We start from the raw sequence: 24,710 nt of genomic DNA, 5'->3' as shown, positions 1-24,710 counted from the left end.
GCATAGTGCTCAGAGCCATTTGAACCATTTTAACCGACAGCAAGAAGATGCTGTGGTATGCAAAAGATTAGCTTTTCAGAGCATTCACACAAAATTCGCGCCGGTGGCGACACCTACAACGTGCTGACATGAGGAAAGCTTCCAACAGATTTCTCATTCACAAACAGCAGTTGACCGGCGTTGCCTGGTGAGACGTTGTTGTGACGCCTCGTCTAAGGAGGAGAAATGCGTACCATCACGTTTCCTACTTTGATCAAGGTCGGATTGTAGCTTATCGCGGTTGCCGTTTATCGTATCGCGACATTGCTGCTCGCGTTGCTCGAGATCCGTTGACTGCTAGCAGAATATGGAATCGGTGGGTTCAGGAGGGTAATACGGAACGCCGTGCTGGATCCCAACGGCCTCGTATCACTAGCAGTCGAGATGACAGCCATCTTATCCGCATGGCTGTAACGAATCGTGCAGCCACGTCTCGATCCCTAAGACAACAGATGGGGACGTTTGCAAGACAACAACCATGTGCACGAACAGTTCGACGACGTTTGCACCACCATGGACTATCAGCTCGGAGACCATGGCTGCGGTTACCCTTGACGCTGCATCACAGGCAGGAGCGTCTGCGATGGCGTACTCAACAACGAACCTGGGTGCGCGAATGGGAAAACGTCAATTTTTCGGATGAATCCAGGTTCTGATTACAGCATCATGATGGTCGCATCCGTGTTTGGCGACATCGCGGTGAACACACATTGGAAGCGTGTATTCGTCATCGCCGTACTGGCATATCACCCGGTGTGATGGTATGGGGTGCCACTGGTTACACGTCTCGGTCACCTCTTGTTTACACTGACGGCACGTTAAACAGTGGACGTTACATTTCAGATGTGTTACGACCCGTGGCTCTACCCCTCATTCGATCCCTGCGAAACCCTACATTTCAGCAGGATAATGCACGACCGCATGTTGCAGGTCCTGTACGGGCCTTTCTGGATACAGAAAATGTTCGACTGCTGCCCTGGCCAGCACATTCTCCAGATCTCTCACCAACTGAAAACGTCTGGTCAATGGTGGCCGAGCAACTGGCTCATCACAATACACCAGTCACTACTCTTGATGAACTGTGGTATCGTGTTGAAGCTGCATGGGCAGCTGTACCTGTACACGCCATCCAAGCTCTGTTTGATTCAATGCCCAGGCGTATCAAGGCCGTTATTACGGCCGAAGGTGGTTGTTGTCGGTACTGATTTCTCAGGGTCTATGCACCCAAATTGCGTGAAAATGTAATCACATGTCAGTTCTAGTATAATACGAGGGTTATTCCAAAAGTAAGGTCCGATTCGCCGTAACTATTGAAATTTGGCGCCAATGACAAAACACGCATGCGCGCCGACTCCCGGCAAGCCTTGCGCGTCAAACGCCGCCATTCGCTTTGTTACTGTTGCTGAGTGTAGTTCACAGTGTCACTTTAATATGTTTAAGACAATTGATCAGCCCGCCGATTGTGAAGTAAGGGCAGTGATACGGTTTTTGTCTGCAAGAAACAATTCAGCGGCGGAAATCCATCGGCAGATTACTGAAGTGTACGGTCCTAACATAATGAGCGACAGTAAAGTGCGCAAGTGGGTGCGAGCTTTTAATGAAGGACGGGATAATGTGCACGATGAACCACGGTGTGGCCGACCATCAGTGATTTCAGACGATTTGGTCAATGCGGTTGACAAAAAAATTCGTGAAGATCGCCGATTCACTATTACAGACGTAGACATGCATTTTCCGAATGTGAGTAGAACAACTTTGTACAGAATTGTGTCTGAACATTTGAAGTTTCACAAATTGTGTGCCCGTTGGGTTCCCAGGCTGCTTACTGAGCCCCAACGAATGAAAAGAATGGCTTTTGCTCTTGATTTTTTGGAGCGATATCATAAGGAAGGTGACAGTCTTTTAGACAATGTTGTCACAGGGGATGAGACATGGGTTTCTCACATCACTCCAGAGTCTAAACGTCAGTCAATGCAATGGCGTCACACGTCATCGCCAGTCAAGGTCAAGGCAAAGCAGACAATCTCAACACGTAAGGTTATGGCGACTGTGTTCTGGGATAGACGTGGAGTATTGTTAGTCGACTTTATGGAGAGAGGAACAACGATTAATAAAGCCGCCTACTGCGCTACCCTGACTAAACTTCGACGTGCAATCCAGAATAAGCGACGTGGTCTTTTGTCGTCTGGAATCTTGTTGTTGCATGACAATGCCAGACCCCACACTGCAAATGAAACGCAAGCTCTGATCAAGAAATTTGGATGGGAACAGATGGACCATCCTCCTTACAGTCCGGACCTGGCGCCAAGTGATTTCCACCTGTTCCGTTACTTAAAGGAGTTTCTCGGCGGCAAGCGCTTCGACACAGATGATGAAGTGAAAGAAGCAGTTAAGGACTGGTTATCGTCACAGGCGGCCGATTTCTATAACATGGGCATTCAAAAGCTTGTTGAACGATGTGACAAATGTTTAAATAAGTATGGAAGTTATGTAGAAAAATAGATAAAGATGTAAGGAATGTAAATAAAACAATTGTTTTGAAAAAACATATTAGTTTTGATTTTTTTTTTATAACCGGACCTTACTTTTGGAATAACCCTCGTATATTTGTCCAGTGAATACCCGTTTATCATCTGCATTTCGTCTTGGTGTAACAATTTTAATGACCAGTAGTGTATTTATGAGCAAAACGTTGCACGCCCTCTGGACTCGATGCATGCAGTTGCTTGGTTGGGATGGGTGTGTTAAGGCCATTGTACCCTCTCCTGATACTAGCTACGCTGCGACTGTGGTAACTTTTCTTCGATATCGTTGATACTGACACTGACGCTGGAATTAGCACACAGCTGACGTCCACCACGCACGTGTCATCTGTCAACGAGAACTGTCCTCTTGAAAAAATGGCAGCATGGTACTGTCACGCGACGTCAGACGTCAGTACCAGCCGAGACCTGAAGTCACAGCGTCACGAGGAACGCCGTGATGGCTTTCCAAAGCATTGGGTGAATGGCACTTCTTCCCAGGTTGTCGTCATACTCGCCGACGATGGTCATCCTGGTTAGAGTGGGACCGCGATGCATCAGTGAACACAATGAGGCCATTCATCAGCAGCCCGCGTTTCCCAGTAATGGCACCACTCGAATCACTGCTGTTTGCTTTTTAGTGTTAACAGCAGTCTATGTACGGGACGGTAATTTCCTAGTCTGGCTTTTGCTAGTCTCCGACCAATGGCGCGAATGCTGCAGGGAGACCAATCCTTGTTTCCGGATGGCAGGCGCAGCTGTGAAGGTGTTGCCACGTGCTTGGTGCACAACAGTGTGGTCCTCTCTTTTGGTGGTTAGATGTGGTCGATCGGTACCTTGATGACGAGTATACCAGCCCTCACGTTTCCATTCAGTCCGACATCGGCCTTCTGTCACATCCTAATGCCCCACAAATCTGGATACTGCGCGATTCTGCCAGCCGACCAACTGGAGATCAACAATGGCTGAAACTCCGTCAGGTATTGATAACGCTGTCTCACACGAGTACATGGCATATCCGTGTGCTTCACACTACTCACGCCCTACATACCCTACGAGGTCAGGTAACAGTAATGAACACGACTAATATTAATGCAGTCTGGGGCCGTTCTAAATGGCTCTGGGCACTATGGGACTTAACTGCTTCGGTCATCAGTCCCCTAGAACTTAGAACTACTTAAACCTAACTAACCTAAGGACATCACCCACATCCATGCTCGAGGAGGGATTCGAATCTGCGACCGTAGCTGTCGTGCGGTTCCAGACTGAAGCGCCTAGAACCGCTCGGCCAGGGGCCGTTCTATGTCACAGAGAATTGCAATACTAACCATTTACATTCCCGCCGATGGTGTGTACCTGTACGAAGTTATACTGACATCTGACCACCTCTGCATGCTTCACCTTTTTTATCACGCAGTACATATAAACGATTTAGGAGTCTTGTTTACCGTCTAGTGAAATCATCAGATAATCAAAACGAATTGCAAAATGATTGTGATATCTTTACTGCGCGAAAAGTGGCAAATGAACTTAAACAATAAAAGTGTGAGGCCCTCCACACCAGTATGAAAAAAGAAAGTCCGTTAAATTTCGGATACGTGATAAATCACACAAGTTTAAAGATATTCAATCAGTTGAAAACCTAGGGATTATAATTACGAACAACTTAAAATGGAACCATGACATAGAAAATGTAGTGGAGAAGGCGACCAAAGACAGTAGTTTATTGGCAGAACACTTAGAAGATGCAACAGAGTTATCAAAGAGACTACCCACACTACACTTGTCCGTACTCCTCTGGAATATTGCTGCGCACTATAGGATCCCTAGCAGAAAGACTTGACGGCCAGAACCGAAAAAGTCGAGTGAAGGGAAGCTCGTTTTGTATTACCGTGAAACAGGAAAGAGGATGTCGCGGATATGATGCGTGAGTTAATGTAGCAGTCATTTAAAAAAAGGCGTTTTTATCGTCGAGGCGAAAAGTTTTCACGAAATTTCACTCGCAAACTTTTCCTAAGAAGTCGAATGTACTTTGACTACCACCTACATGAAACGACCATTGTATTAAAATAAGAAAAGCTCAGGTTTCACACGGAAAGATTTAGGTGTTTATTTTTACCATGAGCTGTTCTATAGCGGAAATGTCGAGAAGAAATTAGTTCCATCCACCGTCAATGAAGCACTTAAGTGCTTAACTGCAGAGCAGCCATATAGATTTAGATGAAGACCAAGACTTGTTCTCCGTTACTCGTTTCCTTTCATGCCATTTGGTGGACACGTAGTCATTAACTCAATTTTTGATTTTCCGAATAGTGGTTCAGATGGCTCTAAGGACTATGGGACTTAACATCTGAGGTCATCAGTCCCATAGACTTAGAACTACTTAAACCTCACTAACCTTGCAAACATTAAAGTTATTAATTATCGATGAAATTCGCCAACAGCCGTGTAATTGGTACGTTATTTTATTAGATTTTGAGAACCAGTTTAGGCATTCCACTATGCCATCTTCAGGCCCCATAAGCAAATCTAAAAAATACACGATACTGTTATGCAGTGCCATATATTCCTGGATGTCTTGAATTCAAAACCGTATTGCAAGTGCTTCATTCGAAGACTTACAATTAAGTTATCTAGGAATATATGTATAACAGTATCGTTTATTTTTGAGAGATGCATATTGGGCCTGAAAATAGCAATGTGGAATGTCGAAACTGGTAGTCAAAATAAAATAAAATAACACCTCAGTTACACGGCTGTTAGTGAATTTCTTTGATAATTACTTGACCAGCTCAGGTTCCCAGTCCATTACGGACCAACATGGCCTTAAAGTTGTTATTTCTTCTCCCTGAACTTTAATTTCAAGAAGAATATAATAATTCCAATCCCAAAGAAAGCAGGTGTTGACAGATGTGAAAATTACCGAACTATCAGTTTAATAAGTCACAGCTGCAAAATACTAACGCTAATTCTTTACAGACGAATGGAAAAATTGGTAGAAGCGGACCTCGGGGAAGATCAGTTTGGATTCCGCAGAAATATTGGAACACGTGAGGCAATACTGGCCCTAAGACTTATCTTAGAAGAAAGATTAAGGAAAGGCAAACCTGCGTTTCTAGCATTTGTAGACTTAGAGAAAGCTTTTGACAATGTTGACTGGAATACTCTCTTTCAAATTCTGAAGGTGGCATGGGTAAAATACAGGGCGCGAAAGGCTATTTACAACTTGTACAGAAAGCAGATGGCAGTTATAAGAACAGAGGGGCATAAAAGGGAAGCAGTGGTTGAAAACGGAGTGAGACAGGGTTGTAGCCTCTCCCCGATGTTATTCAATCTGTATATTGAGCAAGCAGTAAAGGAAACAAAAGAAAAATTCGGATTAGGTATTAACATCCATGGAGAAGAAATAAAAACTTTAAGGTTCGCCGATGACATTGTATTTCTGTCAGAGACAGCAAAGGACATGGAAGAGCAGTTGAACGAAATGGACATTGTATAGAAAGGAGGATATAAGATGAACATCAACAAAAGCGAAACGAGGATAATAGAATGTAGTCGAATTAAGTCGGGTGATGCTGAGGGAATTAGATTAGGAAATGAAACACTTAAAGTAGTAAAGGAGTTTTGCCATTTGGGGAGCAAAAAACTGATGACGGTCGAAGCAGCGAGGATATAAAATGTAGACTGGCACTGGCTAGGAAAGCGTTTCTGAAGAAGAGAAATTTGTTAACATCGAGTATAGATTTAAGTGTGAGGAAGTCGTTTCTGAAATTATTTGTATGGTTTGTAGCCATGTATGGAAGTGAAACATGGACGTTAATAGTCTGGACAAGAGGAGAATAAAAGCTTTCGAAATGTGGTGCTACAGAAGAATGCCTGAACTTAGATGGGTAGATCACATAACTAATGAGGAGGTATTGAATAGAATTGGGGAGAAGAGGAGTTTGTGGCACAACGTGACTAGAAGAAGGGATCGGTTGGTAGGACATGTTCTGAGGCATCAAGGGATCACCAATTTAGTATTGGAGGGCAGCGTAGAGGGTAAAAATCGTAGAGGGAGACCAAGAGATGATTGCACTAAGCAGATTCAGAAGGATGTAGGTTGCAGTAGGTACTGGGAGATGAAGAAGCTTGCACAGGACGGAGTAGCGTGGAGAGCTGCATCAAACCAGTCTCAGGACTGAAGATCACAACAGCAACAGCAACGAACTTTAATTCGCTTCCCACATTTGTCAAATCAATCGAGCGACCACATTGTCAACGCCGCCCGCGCCATATTGATTACACGACTGGGGAACTCACATCTGGTGACGTACGATCCGGGACGTCCTCGTAGTGCTGCTCCAGCCTAATTGAACCAGGCAGAGCAGCGGTGCCGCGTTATGAGGCCAGCACGGCTCTAGGTGGCGACACCTGCTGCCACTCCTACTTCTTACCCTCTACCCCTACCTTTACCCTTTCCCCTGCACCTCCACTGCGCCCCCTCACCCCCCTTCTAAGTCCGCGCGCTTTTAATGAATTTTCCACGCCCCGTCACCACCTGCTGCTACGGCTTCGCTGAGGTGCAGCCCGGCGCGAGGGAACGCGCGGCTGCCTTTACGTTACCCGACTTAAGGCAGATTGCCGCTAACCGTATTTAACTGAGCCGCAGGGGACCCACGTAGAGAGCGCAAGAGCAGTACACCACGCAGCTTGGTGTAGAGACGTACAGGGTTATTCGTAAATGCCTTCAACATTTCAGGAGGCGACTGGTGCGAAAACACCACTGAAGAGCCGAAGAAACTGCTACGCCGCAAGCACGCAGAAGTGCCGCAAGTTTAGAGAAGAAATTTCTCAACCATAACTTATAAAAACAGGCTTAAGGCAAGGTGACTGTCTACCACTGTTACTGTTCAACTGTGCCCTGGAATACATAATGAGAGAATGGTACAAGGACAACCCAAAGAACATAAAATTGGAGGTGTTATAAATAATCTGCAGATGACTTTGCTCTCCTAGCTAACAATATTCAAGAAACCAGACACCAAGTTAAACAAGAGACTTACGCAGATGAAACCGTCTTCGAAACTACTAATACAGCAGAAATTGACAAAATACTAAAGATGGAAAGAAGAACAATTAGGACATGCACAAATAAACAGTATCAAGTAAATAAACTTTGGAGAATAGCTTCAAATGAAACAGTGTACAAGAAAACAGAACCAGTAATGAGCACGATCAGGAAGAAGCGTATCTCATTCTTTGGACACCTGATGTGAAGACAAGAAAACAGAATTAGTAACGGAGCAATAGAAAAGTTGTGGAATAGTAAGAGCAGCATTAAAATTAAGGAACATCTAAGGGAACTCCAAATTACAGTAGATGACTTAAGAAAAAAAAAAAACTATGCAAAACCAAAATAAGCAAGACACACTAACCAGGCCACGAAGCTCAATAAAATGGCTACAAGAAAAGTGATTTCAGACGAAGAAAGAAAGGAAATATCTGAAACAATGAAGAAGCAAAACACCCTTCACATAATACACACATCAAAAAAAGTTTTGCATCACCTCGGTTCCGAGAGTTCCGGAACCTGTACAGAAAACTCGAATAGAGTTCAACATAAACATCATTTCCACCCTTTTTATTGCTCATGAAAACCACACATTACATGTCGTACCACCATACAGCAAGACCTTCAGAGTTGGTGGTCCAGACTGCTGTACACACCGGTACCTCTAATATCCAGTAGCACGTCCTCTTGCAATGATGCATGCATGTATTCGTCGTGACTTACTATCCACAAGTTCATTAAGGCACTGTTGCTCCAGATTTTCCCACTCCTCAACGGTGATTCGGAGCAGATCCCTCAGAGTTGTTAGTGGGTCTTGTTGTCTATAAACAGCCCTCTTCAATCTATCCCAGGCATGTTGGATAGCGTTCATGTCTGGAGAACATGCTGGCCACTCTAGTCGAGCGATGTAGTTATCAGGAAGGAAGTCATTCACAAGATTTGCACGATGGGGGCGCGAATTGTCGCCCATGAAGACAAATGCCTCACCAATATGCTGCCGATATGGGTGCACTATCAGTCAGAGGATGGCATTTACGCATCGTACAGCCGTTACGGCGCCTTCCATGACGACCAGCGGAGTACGTCGGCTCCACATAATGCCACCCCAAAACAGCGGGGAACCTCCACCTTGCTGCACTCGCTGGACAGTGTGTCTAAGGCGTTCAGCCTGACCGGGTTGCCTCCAAATATGTCTCCGACGATTGTCTGGTTGAAGGCATATGCGACACTCATCGGTGAAGAGGACGTGATGCCAATCCTCAGCGGTCCATTCGGCATGTTGATGGGCCCATCTGTACCGCACAGCATGGTGTCGTGGTTGCAAAGATGGATTTCGCCATGGACGTAGGGACTGAAGTTGTGCATCATGCAGCCTATTGCGCACAGTTTGAGTCGTACACGACATCCTGTGGCTGCAGGAAAAGCATTATTCAACATTGCGGCGTTGTTGTCAGGGTTCATCCGAGTCATAATCCTTAGGTAGCGGTCATCCACTGCAATAGTAGCTCTTCGGCGGCCTGAGGAAGTCATATCATCGACAGTTCCTGTCTCTCTGTATCTCCTCCATGTCTGAACAACATCGCTGTTGTTCCAGACGACTGGACACTTCCCTTGTTGAGACCCTTCCCGACACAAAGTAAAAATCCCGACGCGATCGAACTGCGGTGTTTACCGTCTAGGCATGGTTGAACTACAGACAACACGAGCTCTGTACCTCCTTCCTGGTGGAATGACTGGAACTGATTGGCTGTCGGACACCCTTCATCTAATACGCGCTGCTCATGCATGGTCGTTTATATCTTCGGGCGGGTTTAGTGACGTCTCTGAACAGTCAAAAGGACTGTGTCTGTGATATAGTACCCACAGTCAACGTCTATCTTCAGGAGTTCTGGGAACCGGGGTGACGCAAAATGTTTTTTTATGTGTGTAGTAAGTATATTGTACCTAATAATCTGATTACAGCCACTGCACTGCCGATTGTGTTATTGAATTATTATTGAACTGTATTGTATTATTGAATAACATCAAGCTGTATAAACCTTCGTATAATTGACTGGAGTGATCCAATGAAAAAAAATGAAATGATCGTGTCGTATTGATGGACCGGAGACCCCATCTGGGGAAGTTCGACCGCCAGTTTGCAAGTCTTATTTCAGGTAACACCCACTGGGCTATTTGCGCGCCGGTGACGATGAAATGATGATAAGTACGACACAAAAAATGGCTCTGAGCACTATGGGACTCAACTGCTGAGGTCATTAGTCCCCTAGAACTTAGAACTAGTTAAACCTAACTAACCTAAGGACATCACAAACATCCATGCCCGAGGCAGGATTCGAACCTGCGACCGTAGCGGTCTTGCGGTTCCAGACTGCAGCGCCTTTAACCGCACGGCCACTTCGGCCGGCCAAGGACGACACAACATCCAGTCCACGAGTGGAGAAAATCTCAAAACCGGTCGTGAATCGAACCCGGGCCCTCTGCATCATAGGCAAGCGCGTTACCACTTAGCTAAGCAGGCGGACATAGTGGTCCAATGAATGCCATAAAACAAAAAATTAATAAATAATAATAAAATGAGAAATGTGTATTTGTATACCACAACTAAGAGTAACAGTGTATATTTACAAGCACAGGAGATCGCACTTGAAAATCGCAAATGGCTGAAATTAGCTTATAGTTTCATAAATAAAAGTGGCTTTATAACAGCCAGGGTAGAAAATGGAATTGTCTTTCAAAATTACTGTTACTTGTGAAGCCTGTAATGGTACTTGAATTACGTAACCATTACGGCATCTCACCTCAACCTCTCGATACCAGCAATATTCTACTGTTTTTCTGTAAAATAGTTAACGTATTTCTGTGACAACGTTCAGATTTGATTTCATTAATGTAGAGGTACCTCGATACATCGATATGTATATATTGCAATGATATTAGTCTTATGTGTATTCTTTCTTTTGTCACTATGATCTTTGACGTGCTTGTAACTCTGATTTTTGGGCGCGTAAGCGGTTATTAGAGAGTCAAGTTTTGGTCGTCATGTTAAAAAGACGCAAATTGTAGTCAGTTTATGAAATGTGAACTTTAACAGTGAGGAAGATATTTTCAAGTATGTTTTATATTGTGAAGTGATGTTTTGGAACGAGTTACGTGATATTGCAACAAAAGTATTAAAAGAAGTGTAACATAAATTTGGAGTGCTGATTACTTTTTTACATCATCATTGTCCCAACTTGCAAAAGTTTAATCTTCAAGAATGGTTTATGAAACACATCTATAAAACTTTTGAATATCGCAGAATAATTCCTAGGCCTCTTTGCATCCGAGCTTGGAATTATCACTACCTAGATTTTCGACGTTTGAGCCATGAGTTCACAACGAGACCAGCGTGGGAAACACGAAAAGATGAGTGCCTAGTTTATCCATTATTGCAAGAAATGACTTTATTGACTGTGCTCTAATGACACCTGCCACATAACATAACTTTGTTGTTGCCCGAAAATGCAATATTTAGCAGCGTGAGCAACACTACAATCATAATTAATTTTTGACCTTTGTTGTGGTAGGGTTGTTAGAAGCCTTCGAGCCACTCACGTATCTGAGAACTTATTCCGTACGCTCGTACCTTTGTTAAATCTAGTAAATCTGCGTGTTGTTCTTCATTAATGATTCAGAGGATATCGTGCAAGAAAAGGCCTTCACGTGGTGATGAAGTCGTTTGGGCCTGAGAGGCATTCCATGTAAATTTGACTTGAGGAAATACAGATGAATGGAAAAAGAGAGAGCAAAAGAGGCGAAAATATTTAAAAAAATCTTTTATTTTTTTCCACGGTGAATTATTTCAATTCTCATTATGGCCGTACCTAAGCCAAAGGGAAAGCTATTGCATTGCTTACGCTATTCTCTTCGCTGGCTACGTTCAGCATGTATACATAGAAAATTTCTAGCCTGTCTTGGACTTGTATAAGAAAAAAACGTGTTCTCTGTCCCGAAACTGTGTAGTTAACTCTACGACAGCGAAAAGTTTTTACGTTACTGCAGCGCAACATTGGGTGATGAGAGGCAGCTGTTTCCCCCGAGTAATGCAGCAGGGACCTGCCCGCAGTACGGCGCGGTCGGTTTGTTGCACAGAAACGGCAACTCTTAACTGAGCACCGCGTCACTCAGCGCTTGAGAGGTCGTTCTGGCAGCAAGCAAACATCCTGCAAACGGGCTCTTCAAATTTACTGCGACCAGTTCCTTCTCCGAAAGGAAATAATAAAAAAGAAAGCGAGAGAGAGAGAGAGAGAGGAGCAATTTTAATTAAAACCGACACCAGCTCGGTGCACCCTACTGTCTCCCTGAACGACGGCAGCCTTACTGAAGGAGGACCGACTGTGTGCGAACGCGGCGCGCCTTTATTCGCAGCGTGGCGACACGGGCAGGAGCACACTTTAATTAATTCTTATTCTGTCGTGCTGTCCAGCCTCAACTGGTTAGCTGGTAACCCTGGATACGCTTCAGCCCACCGCCGACCATTCTTTTTTTATTCCTTTTTTATTTGTTTTACGCGAGTCTCCGCGCTGGTTTCTCAAGAACTTCCACTCTACACCTCCCAAGCGATGATTGATGAATGAATAGCCGGCCGAAGTGGCCGTGCGGTTCTGGCGTTGCAGTCTGGAACCGCGAGACCGCTACGGTCGCAGGTTCGAATCCTGCCTCGGGCATGGATGTGTGTGATGTCCTTAGGTTAGTTAGGTTTAAGTAGTTCTAAGTTCTAGGGGACTAATGACCTCAGAAGTTGAGTCCCATAGTGCTCAGAGCCATTTGAACCATTTGATGAATGAATAACATGGCCAACCCGTCATACGTGTCTGTTAAATCGAGGAGCGAATGGCCAAATATTGTTGTCGTTGGGACGAATATCGTAGTCCTTCAGAGGCAATACGACATGGTTCGTTGAGAGCCACAACCACTAGACTGCTTGCACACAGGTTTAACTTAGTTGCTGTAAAGCAATGTGGACAAATACACCACATTAGCCTTCGTTCAACTTTAATTTGTCTATAACATTTTCATATTTTTGGCCCCAATCATGTGATAATGTTTGAATGATATTTCAACCAACTGACTGCACAAACTACTTCATTTTCTGTTACTACCAAGATTTTGGTCTTAAGTCATTATCAAATACTACACTAAAAAAGTTTTGTACAAATGCTTAGAAAATAAGAAGAACCACAATTTAACATCAATATGCATTCCAGTGTCAGATTAAAAATTATCGAAATAATAATACTTACATGTCGGCTACAATTAGATTAAGCGAAGTCAGTGCCAAAATCTATTAGACTGGGTGTCCCATCAACTAGCTAAGTACAAAATCACAAAAATATATAGCAGAAAGGTAGCAAGCATGTTTTCCAACCGTAGATCGTCTGAGCCACAGAATGAACATCAGCCCGCATCTCGTGGTCGTGCGGTAGCATTCTCGCTTCCCACGCCCGGGTTCCCGGGTTCGATTCCCGGCGGGGTTAGGGATTTTCTCTGCCTCGTGATGGCTGGGTGTTGTGTGATGTCCTTAGGTTAGTTAGGTTTAAGTAGTTCTAAGTTCTAGGGGACTGATGACCATAGATGTTAAGTCCCATAGTGCTCAGAGCCATTTGAACCATTTGAACAGAATGAACATCAATACAGTCGTTACATGCGCAGTAAACATGGTCTGAAAATATACTAGGGAACTTGTTGGTTGGCTGGTGGTCAAAAATGAACAGCGTAGCTTGTAAGTCTACGTTGTAAATTTCATGACTACTCAAAGATTATAGGTCCCCCCTCACTCTGCACCCGCCCCCGCCACAAACCCCTTTCACATATACAAAAACATCAGATCATTATATGAATTGTGCATTTAATATTTCATATTTTATGCATTATACCTCTTCTACAACATATAATGTATTAATGGCAAACTTTCGTAATTTTGTGTACCACCGTACACTATTGATCAAAAGTATCCGGACACCAGGCTGAAAATGACTTACAAGTTCGTGGTTCCCTCCATCGGTAATGCTGGATTTCAATATGGTGGTGGCCCACCCTTAGCCTTGATGACAGCTTCCACTCTCGCATACATTCGTGCAATCAGATGCTGGAAGGTTTCTTGGGGAATGGCAGCCCATTCTTCACGAAATGCTGCACAGAGGAGAGGTATCGATGCCGGTCGGTGAGACCTGGCACGGAGTCGGCGGTCCAAAACATCCCAAAGGTGTTCTCTAGATTTCAGGACAGGACTCTGTGCAGGCCACTCCATTACAGGGGTGTTATTGTCGTGTGACCACTCCGCCACAGGTCGTGCATTATGAGCAGGTGCTCGATCGTGTTGAAAGATACAATAGCCATCCCAAAAATGCTCTTCAACATTGGGAAGCAAGAAGGTGCTTAAAAAATCATTGTAGGCCTGTGCTGTGATAGTGCCACACAAAACAACAAGGGGTGGAAGCCCCCTTCATAGAAAACAGGACCACACCATAACACCACCGCCTCCGAATTTTACTGTTGGCACTATGGATGGTGGCAGATTATGTTCACCTGGCATTCGCCATACCCACACCCTGCCATCGAATCACCACACTGTTACCGTGATTCGTCACTCCACACAACGTCTTTCCACTGTTCAATCGTCCAATGCTTACGCTCCTTACACATAGCGAGGCGTCGTTTGGCATTTATCGGCGTGATGTGTGGCTTATGAGTACCCGCTCGACCATGAAATCCAAGTATTCTCACCTCCCACCTAACTGTCACAGTACTTGCAGTGGATCCTGATGCAGTTGGGAATTCCTGAGTGATGGTCTGGATAGATGTCTGCCTATTACACATTACGACCCTCATCAACTATAGGCGGTCTCTGTCAACAGACGAGGTCGGACTGTACGCTTTTGTGCTGTACATGTCCCACCACGTTTCCACTTCAGTATCACATCAGAAACAGTGAACCTAGGGATGTTTAGAAGTGATGAAATCTCGCGTATAGAGGTATGACACAAGTCACACCCAATCACTCCGTGAGTTCCGCAGAGCGCCTCATTCTGCTCTCTCACGATGTCTAATGACTACTGAGGTCGCTGATATGGAGTACCTGGCAGTAGGCGGCAGCACAATGCACCTAATACGAAAAACGTTTGTTTTTGGGGGTGTACGGATACTTTTGATCACATAGTGTATACGTATGACACACAGACCAACTTTATAATAAGATTCGATCTTTGGTTGTGTCCTTTCGCTGTTATAATTATTCTACTCTCCTCTGATGTGTGAGTGTTTCTCATTTAAACCAGTACATCATGCAGGACCCTCTGTCAGAGTGATGTCGTATAACCATGTTATAAGCATATTGTTTACATCTTGCATCCACAGATGACACTATTCTTCCAAAGACGTATTTACAGATGTATTCAAGTATAATACTGTTCTTCCAAAAATGTATGAATGCGTTTCAATTTTATGCAACTTAAACTTACAACCTACGCCGTTCATCTCTGACCACCAGTCAAGCAGTAACTTCCATAGTATATTTTTAGACCATGTACACTGCACATGTAACTACTGTGCTGTTGTTCATTCTACGGTTAAATTGTTCTATGGGTGGAAAACATGTTTGCTACCTGTTTGCCATACATTTTTGTGATTTTGTATTTATCAGCATGCTGGGACACCCAGTTCAATACATCTTGACGATAACTTCACTTAATAGGACCTAATTATACTCAAAATGAAAGTAGTATTATTTCGATAATTTTTAATCTGACATCGTAATGACATAATGATGTTAAAGTTCGGTCCTTCGTAGTTTCTATGTATAGGGTGTTTATAAATGAATATAGGGGTTTTAACGCTTTATAATATTTATTATATTAAACTTACAGTTATAAATGATGTGTTAAATGAAAGAGCAACTCAAAAAGTTTTACCAAGAACCTTATAAATGTTCAATGTGAGCACAATTTGTCACACGGCACAGATCAAGCCTATAGCAGAGTTCTTCCCAAACGTTGAAAACTGTGCCTTCAGTGATTGTAGCAACAGCTGTTTCAACCCGGTTTCTTAATTCAGGGAGGTCTGCTCGTAGCGGAGGCACGTACACACGGTCCTTGATGAAGCCCCAAAGGAAAAAATTGCATGGGGTTAGGTCGGGTGAACGCGGAGGCCTGTCATTGGGCCCCTTGGCGGCCTATCGAGCGCTTGTGTACAGTGAAGTTCAACCAATCGCGTACTTCGCTATGCCCTGGAACCGCGCGACCGCTACGGTCGCAGGTTCGAATCCTGCCTCGGGCATGGATGTGTGTGATGTCCTTAGGTTAGTTAGGTTCAAGTATTTCTAAGTTCTAGGGGACTGATGACCTCAGAAGTTAAGTCCCATAGTACTCAGAGCCATTTTTTGAACTTCGCTATGCCAGTGAGGTGGGGCACCATCTTGTTGGAAAATCTCTGGCTCATCTTCTTCCAACTGAGGGAAGAGCCATTGCTCTAGTGCATCAAGGTAAGAAGTGCCAGTTGCAGTAGTTTCACCAAAAAAGAAAGGCCCATAAACTTTCCGCCAGGATACGGCAAAAAAAAGGCATTTTAGGGGAATCTCGTTGCATCTGTACCACCTCGTGTGAATTCTCTGAGCCCCAGATGCGCACATTGTGAGTGTTAACATGTCCCCTAAGGTGAAAGGTCAATTCATAACTGAAGACAACATGATCTAGAAAATCTTCAATGTCATGAAACAACATTTCGTTTGCGAAGTTAGCATGTAATCGATGGTCTGCCGGCTTTAGAGCCTGTAATAACTGTAAACGGTAAGGACGTAGTTGTACGCGTTTTCTTTAAACTTTGCAAACACTCGACACGGGAACTTATAATTCACAACTAGCCTTCCGAACTGATTTCTTTCGGCTACGAGTGAACGACTCTCTCACTCGATCAATAGTCTCTTCACTAACTCTTGGTCGTCCTGTGCTCTTCCCTTTATAAAGGCAGCCGGTATCTTCAAATTGATGATACCATCTACGAATGTTAGTATCACTTGGAGGATCACAACCGAACTTCAGCCGGTACGCACGTTGCGCAGTAACTACAGATTCGGTCTTTGCAAACTGCAAAGCACAAAACGCTTTCTGTTCGCTAGTCGCCATCTTCGCTACTAACGCTGTCTAGCGGATTGCGACGGAAACATTGCGCGCTGTGCATGCGCACTGGTGCCAGACACAACTGCTTGAGTTACTCTTTCATTTGGCATATCATTCATAACTGTAAGTTTAATGTAATAAATATTATAAAGCGTTAAAACCCCGATATTCATTTATAAACACTCTGTATTTGTACAAAACTTTTTTTCAGTGTTATATCTGATGATGACTTAAGGTCAAAATCATGATTGTAATATAAAATAAATAAGCTTGCACAGTGAAATGGCGGAAATATCATTCAGACATTTAATTCGTTTGACCGAGGACCCAAAAAATATCTGATGACTCAGTAATTAATGGTTACAACGCCATTTCAGTAGATCTGGTCGATGGCGCACATCATGTTGTAACCACAGTTCGCAGTGTTATACACTATCTCGACAAAAGTATCTGGACACCTCTTTGTGGCCGACCACTAGATGTCAGGAGAGGCGGAAGCACCAGTATAAAAGGAAGCGTGGGCAGTAACAGCAGAAAGGGTCGGTCAGGAGAGCACACTGACTTCGAACCTGGAATAGTCATTGGATGTCACCTGACTAACAAATACGTCAGGGACCTTCCAGCTATTCTAATGCTGTGCAAGTCGACTGTTGCTGGTGTGACTCTGAAGCGCAATCGCGAAGGGACATTCACACCTAAAACAAGTCCGGACTGACCTCATGTACTGACGGGCTAGCACTGTCGAGCATAGTGGGGGGTGACTGTAGAAAACCGCGTGAAATCTGCGGAAGGAATCACACGTGATTTATGAAGTGCAGCGGTCCAGCCAGCACAATGCCTGTGCGTAGAGAGTTAAAAAGAATGGGGTGAAATGGTCGAGGAGCTCCTCATAAGTCATACATTTCTGTCGTCAGTGCTAAGAGACGCTTGAGGTGGTGTAAAGGCCCCACAGGACAGTGGATGCTGTAAACGAGTGGTGAATCTCGCTATATCCTTTGGAAATCCGATGGAAGAGTTTCTGTTTGGCGGAAGCCAGGAGGACGCTAAAGCCATCATGTGCAGTGCCAACACTGAAGTACGTAGGAGGCGGTGTTACGGTATTGGAGTGTGGGCTGACCCCCCATGCTGAGCTTCAGAAATTGCTAAATGCGGAAGGATATAAACACGTTTTATGCTATTGTGTATTGTGCGCAGTAGAGGATCAGTTGGGAGTCGACGATTGTTTGCCTCTGCAGGATAATACACTCTCTCATAGTGCAACAGCTATGAGATAGTGGCTTGTGTACAACAGTTCTCAAATGGTCTGGCCTGGGCAGTGGCCTGACCTGAACCCAATGGAGATGAGTCAGAACGTCAGCTTCTTTCCGTATTCCATCTACCAACATCAGTACCTTCTCTAGATTCTGCTCTTGAAGAAGAACGGGCTGCCATTCTTCCAGACATTCAGACACGTCACTGAAAGTGTTCCCAGCACAGTTCAAGCCGTCATAAAGGCGAAGGGCGACATATAACATATTAATGTCCACTAATAGCTGTCCGGATTCGTTTGATCAGATAGTGTATATCACCGTACGGTGAAGACCATCTACACGGTATTGCTCCCTTTCCCTTGTGGGAAGAAAACAGTAGTAGCCTTCGGAGTTTTGGTTGCCACTCCAGTTTCAGACAGCCAGACCACGGGTTTTGTCACCGTGTAGCAGGCTCTGCTGGGATGTATCTGACTGGCGCTATTTATTTAGAGAAACTTACTGGTAGCCCAAATTGCACACTTGAAGACATTCCGAGTGGACACCAGCAAACCACTCGGTGCGGTATGTGGCGGAGGAATTGGCGCACACGTTTGCGCCAAGTTTCCCCGCCGGAGCAACTCCTGCCCCCCGCTTATTTTGGTCTGTGCCGGAGCGAGAGGCGTTCCACGTCGCTGCGTCGTAAATACCATCGCGGCTAACTCCGGAGGAATCCCTCTGCGTCTGCGTTGCGAATGAGGCTTCCATAAGCACACGAGACGACGAGCGCAAAAATCCGCACTTTCTTTGTGCCGCCGCATAGCGACCCGAGAATACCAGTGAACGGGCCTACACAGTCGTCCAGCGAAGGAGAGCAACGAGGAACACAAGACAAACGAAAGACAGCCTGTAAGTGTACTCTGCCGACAGACAGACAGACAGAGCGGCAGTAAAAATAGCGACTCGGGAATACCGCGCACAGTCCGTCATCTCCACGCCAGACTGCCTGCCGCCGCAGCGCTGAAGCGAGTGCGGTCTCGTGCTTTAAGTGATACTGACTTGGAGGCCCACTCACAACAGGAGTAGTTGGATCCCTGTCGTGGTCAATTCAACACAGGCTAATGGAGATCAACTGCTTCTTCGAACAATCAATATTCTACAGTACTGGCCATTAAAATTGCTACACCAAGAAGAAATGCAGATGATAAACGGGTATTCATTCGACAAATATATTATACTACAACTGACATGTGATTACATTTTCACGCAATTTGGGTGCATAGATCCTGAGATATCAGTACCCAGAACAACCACCTCTGGCCGTAATAACGGCCTTGATACACCTGGGCATCGAGTCAAACAGAGCTTGGATGGCATGTACAGGTACAGCTGCCCATGCAGCTTCAACACGATACCACAGTTCATCAAGACTAGTGACTGGCGTATTGTGACGAGCCAGTTGCTCGGGCACCATTGACCAGACTTTTTCAGTTGGTAAGAGATCTGGAGAATGTGGTAGCCAGGGCAGCAGTCGAACGTTTTCTGTATCCAGAAAGGCCCGTACAGGACCTGCAACATGCGGTCGTGCATTATCCTGCTGAAATGTAGGGTTTCACAGGGATCGAATGAAGGGTAGAGCCAAGGGTCGTAACACATCTGAAATCTAACGTCCACTGTTCAAAGTGCCGTCAATGCGACTAAGAGGTGACCGAGACGTGTAATCAATGGCACCCCATACCATCACGCCGGGTGATACGCCAGTATGGCGATGGCGAATACACGCTTCCTATGTGCGTTCACCGCGATGTCGCCAAACAAGGATGCGACCAACATGATGCTGTAAACAGAACCTGGATTCATCCGAAAAAATTACGTTCTGCTATTCGTGCACCCAGGTTCGTCGTTGAGTACACCATCCCAAGCGGTCCTGTCTGTGATGCAGCGTCAAGGGTAACAGCAGCCATGGTCTCGGAGCTGATAGTCCATGCTGCTGCAAACGTCGTCGAACTGTTCGTGTAGATGGTTGTTGTCTTGCAAACGTCCCCATCTGTTGACAGGGATCGAGACGTGGGTGCACGATCCGTTACAGCCATGCGGATAAGATGCCTGTCATCTCGACTGCTAGTCATACGAGGCCGTTGGGATCCAGCACGGCGTTCCGTATTACCCTCGTGAACCACCGATTCCATATTCTGCTAACAGTCATTGGATCTCGACAAACGAGAGCAGCAATGTCGCGATACGATAAACCGCAATCGCGATAGGCTACAATCCGACCTTTATCAAAGTCGGAAAAGTGATTATATGCATTTCTCGTCCTTACACGAGGCATCACAACAACGTTTCACCAGGGAACCCCGGTGAACTGCTGCTTGTGTATGAGAAATCGGTTGGAAACTTTCCTCATGTCAGCACGTTGTAGGTGTCGCCACCGGCACCAACCTTGTGTGAATGCTCTGAAAAGCTAATCATTTGCATATCATAGCATCTTCTTCCTGTCGGTTAAATTTCGCGTCTGTGGTGTAGCAATTTTAATGGCCAGTAGTGTAATACTGAATGAGGAACTTGACACAACCATAATTATGTGCTGAAATACACAGAACGCGTTTCTTTATAAAATATCAATCTTCTTTGGCGGTTCAGGTAATCGATAAAACATTTTTGTCAAGAAGGCACAGGGGCTTGTAATTTCAATTTATAGTTGATGCTATTGGCTCTTGTTTCAATCAACATACACTCACGTCCATAATTAACGCAACAAAACGCTTTTTTCCCCAGTCCTGTGTCTCATTCATGATATAATCATACAAACTGTCAATAGATGTCCGTACGATCGTGTTCTGCACGAAAGATGGCATTCCGGTCCACCGACAACCACGACGATGACGGCATCAGGGCACGTAACAAACGGGATATCGATTGTCGGGTAATCCCACAATCATAATCAATGTGTACACAGTCACACGCGATACAGTACGGCACAGAGAAGACGCCTACCAGACTCTCTGTGGTGGAGGGCCACTAACTGATGTAGCCCGACGGCTTAATGTGAATCGTTCTGTTGTTTGTCGGATCTGGCTACAGTTTATAGAGACCGAAACTGTATCCCGAAGACCAGTGCAGGACTAATCACGTATGACTTCAGAAAGAGAGTACCTTTATTTGACTGTAAGGGCACGACGGTACCACCTTAGTGCTGCATGACAACTTGCATCTGGCCTCGCAGCATCTACTGAACGTGTTGTATCGATACAAAACATGTACAGAAGGGATCAGCAGAATGGCCTTTATTGTCAGAGACATGCTGTATATCTACCTCTGACGCGTCTTCACAGAAGGGAACGTCTACAGTGGAATCGTTAACATGCCAGTTGGACAGTCGAACAGTCGGCCAATTTTCTTTTCACAGATGAGGCCCGATTTGATCTGGAGAGTGATTCTCGACAGATTCGCATCTGGAGGGAACGGGGAAAAGATTTCGGCACCCAAACATAGTGGAAGAGACCTGCAATGAGGAGGATCTCTAATGATGGGGGCATGGATTATGTTGACCACTCGAATACCGTTTCATGAAACTGTACAAGTCAATCGGCAAGGTGTTACTGCCGTCAGCTACCGTGACGAGATCTTGGGACCTCACGTGCGGCTATTGTGAGGTGCTGTGGATCCAGACTTCTCATTGATGGACGATAATGCTCGACCTCATAGAGCCCATGTGTTTGATGTTTTCCTGGAAATGGAAGATACTGCACACATGGCGTGGCCTGGTCGCTCTAAATTTTTGAATCCCGTAGAGCGTGTCTGGGATGCATTAGGGAGACGGGCTGCATCACGTCAGCATCCACCAAGACTCGCGACCAGCTCTGCAGGAAAAATGGGCGATATTGCCTCAACATAAGACTGATGACATCATTCACAGAATGTCCCGTCGTTGTCAGGCATATGTTGGAGCCAGATGTGATCACACCACATACTGAGCACATTAACCAGTTGTCGGAATGTGTGTGTAAACCACTGAAGTTGCAAAAACCCAGAACATTTTTGTCTACCGTCGTGTTGTTGCAGTTGTTTATGTTCTGTATTCTTTACATTCTTTCTACTTTACATCACTTGTTTATATTGTTATGTGGCAAAATAAACTCAAAATTCCGTTTGTTGCTTCAATTTTGGGCACCATTGCAGTAAGGTGAGTATGATTGTTTTAATACAATGGTGTAATTTATTTTAGTAAATGCTACCGGTCTATGCTTTTACGGAGTAATTTCCGTCACGTGTGCTTCTCATACCCAGATGCATCTTTATATAAAGAGCAAATACATCGGAATTTCAAAACGTGCGCCATACATTATTGTAGCAGGAGTTACGTGGCAATCTTCTCTGACACTGGACCCCGACGTATTTTATAATCTTTTTTTTCTTATTTCTCTTGATGAAATGGCACTGACAGTGCAGATAAGATGTATTGTCGATCTCATTGATTTCTGCTCAGTTGTCTTTTTTAGTACGGCGGAAGGACGGAAGGACTGCACAGTTGAGAGCCTAAGTCATGACCAGGGATGGATAAGAATCTAGTTAAGAGGAGTTGGCCACCAAATACGAGGTGAAGTCGCAGCCACAGGTTGACGAACAAGCATTCAGTTTCTTCATTCCACGCTCTCCTGTCAGGATTTGGGTCGGTCGCCTTCCGTCGAAAATACATAGTATTTTTCTTATGTGAATGCGCGGTGTCCGAAAGAACAGACACCACGCGGAATCCGCAGTTGTTATGCATTACATAAAAATTGAAGGTGGAGAGAAGAAGAAATGAAGGCAAACGGAGGGGGTCACTTGTGTCAGCTACATCGGATCCCAGGTAGATATTTTCACTCGTCGCCGCTGATTCCGTTGACAGCAATGATCCCCTCCTTTTCCTTTCCTTTCTTCTCCTCTCCACCTTCAATTTAAATATATAGTATTTCGCTTTAAACTTTCAGAATCCAGCGTTGTGGTTGGTTCTTACCATGTGTTTTTATAGAGCACATACTTTCACGGCCGCTGTACGTTCCAGGCTGCTTCTAGGTCCTTTTGAGTATTGTGCCATGCAGAAGGTGAGATTTTCTGCCCTCCTCCCAACTTTAGAGCACTACTGGTTGAAAACACTAAAAATCCTCAAGAGTGAGAGATTGTTTAACACCTTTACTTATATTTTATTGGTCAGAGATATCTATCTTTGCCATTATTGTCCAGCGAGTTCCTGCTCTGACGAAAAAGCAGCCAAGTTGCCGAGCGTTATAAAAGAGGACCTTCTCGTTATCGTTTTGGAGAGTGATGACTGCACGCAAGGCTACGGAGGAGTGACAGAGGCTGTTGGGTGACTGAGGGGGACGAGCCTTTCGGTCGTGCAGAAGGAGGTTTCCATTCGAGTACTGGGTACAGAAAGAGATTAGCGGCCCGCTAATACCGCTGCATTCCGCACAGCGTTGTGAGGCAATTCCGTAGGGACGCGATATTAGTTTATTCCCTTCAGGAGGCAGTTATTTCATTTTAATACTTCGCAGCCAGCTACTTTGCTTTCAGTAGGCGCTTTGACGATCTCACTGGTGTTCGATCCTATTTTACCGTGTTCTTTCTATAATTCACTAAGCGTGCTTACAGTAACAGGTCGTATTCGTGTGTTACCTGCGTAACTTTGCATTCAACGTGTCCACCCATGTGTGCCAGGCTTACTGTTCACCATTACAACCCCATTGTCCAAGTAGTCAATTTTCAGTTGTTCAAATAAGTGGGTAACTCATGTGTCCGACTTTACGACAGTAAATCTGATTGTTGTAGTGCTCTCTTGTTTCTGTTATAGGTTAGATGGTCCTTCCTCTCATTAATATGTCTGTGTGCGTGGTGTGGTACCCATATTCTCATGTTTGACTGGGTTACGTCCTTTAGTTTTCATTAAGTAAGATCTTTCCGTTGTGGAACAATATTATTCCTTTAATTAATCTGCATGACCATATGGGGTGCGTTCGTTCACTGTACGTCACTAAAGATCTGACTTTAGCGTCATGTTGTTGTTGTGGTCTTCAGTCCTGAGACTGGTTTGATGCAGCTCTCCATGCTACTCTACCATGCGCAAGCTTCTTCATCTCCCAGTACCTACAGCAGCCTACATCCTTCTGAATCTGCTTGGTGTATTCATCTTTTGGTATCCCTCTACGATTTTTACCCTCCACGCTGCCCTCCAGTACTAAATTGGTGATCCCTTGATGCCTCAGAACATGTCCTACCAACCGATCCCTTCTTCTAGTCAAGTTGTCCACAAACTCCTCCCCAATTCTATTGAATGCCTCGTCATTAGTTATGTGATCTTCCCATCTAATCTTCAGCATTCTTCTGTAGCACCACATTTCGAAAGCTTCTATTCTCTTCTTGTCTAAACTATTTATCGTCCACGTTTCACTTCCATGCATGGCTACACTCCATACAAATACTTTCAGAAACGACTTCCTGACACTTAAATCTATACTCGATGTTAACAACTTTCTCTTCTACAGAAACGTTTTCCTTGCCATTGCCAGTCTAAATTTTATATCCTCTCTACTTCGACCATCATCAGTTATTTTGCTCCCCAAATAGCAAAACTCCTTTACTACTTTAAGTGTTTCATTTCCTAATCTAATTCCCTCAGCATCGCCCGACTTAATTCGACTACATTCCATACACAGACAACCCACACAGACCAAGT

The 24,710-nt window shown here is 44.7% G+C and overlaps 1 protein-coding gene across 2 annotated transcripts in view; it reads right to left on the bottom strand.

Moving 5' to 3' along the window:
- Positions 1 to 24,710, bottom strand: part of LOC126456890 (division abnormally delayed protein-like) — a 1,035,355-nt gene that overhangs the window by 136,749 nt on the left and 873,896 nt on the right. The window lies entirely within an intron of this gene.

The sequence above is a fragment of the Schistocerca serialis genome, chromosome 2 (assembly GCF_023864345.2).
Source record: "Schistocerca serialis cubense isolate TAMUIC-IGC-003099 chromosome 2, iqSchSeri2.2, whole genome shotgun sequence".
NCBI classification, from domain to species: domain Eukaryota; kingdom Metazoa; phylum Arthropoda; class Insecta; order Orthoptera; family Acrididae; genus Schistocerca; species Schistocerca serialis.
This window is presented reverse-complemented; position numbering and strand designations above follow the sequence as displayed.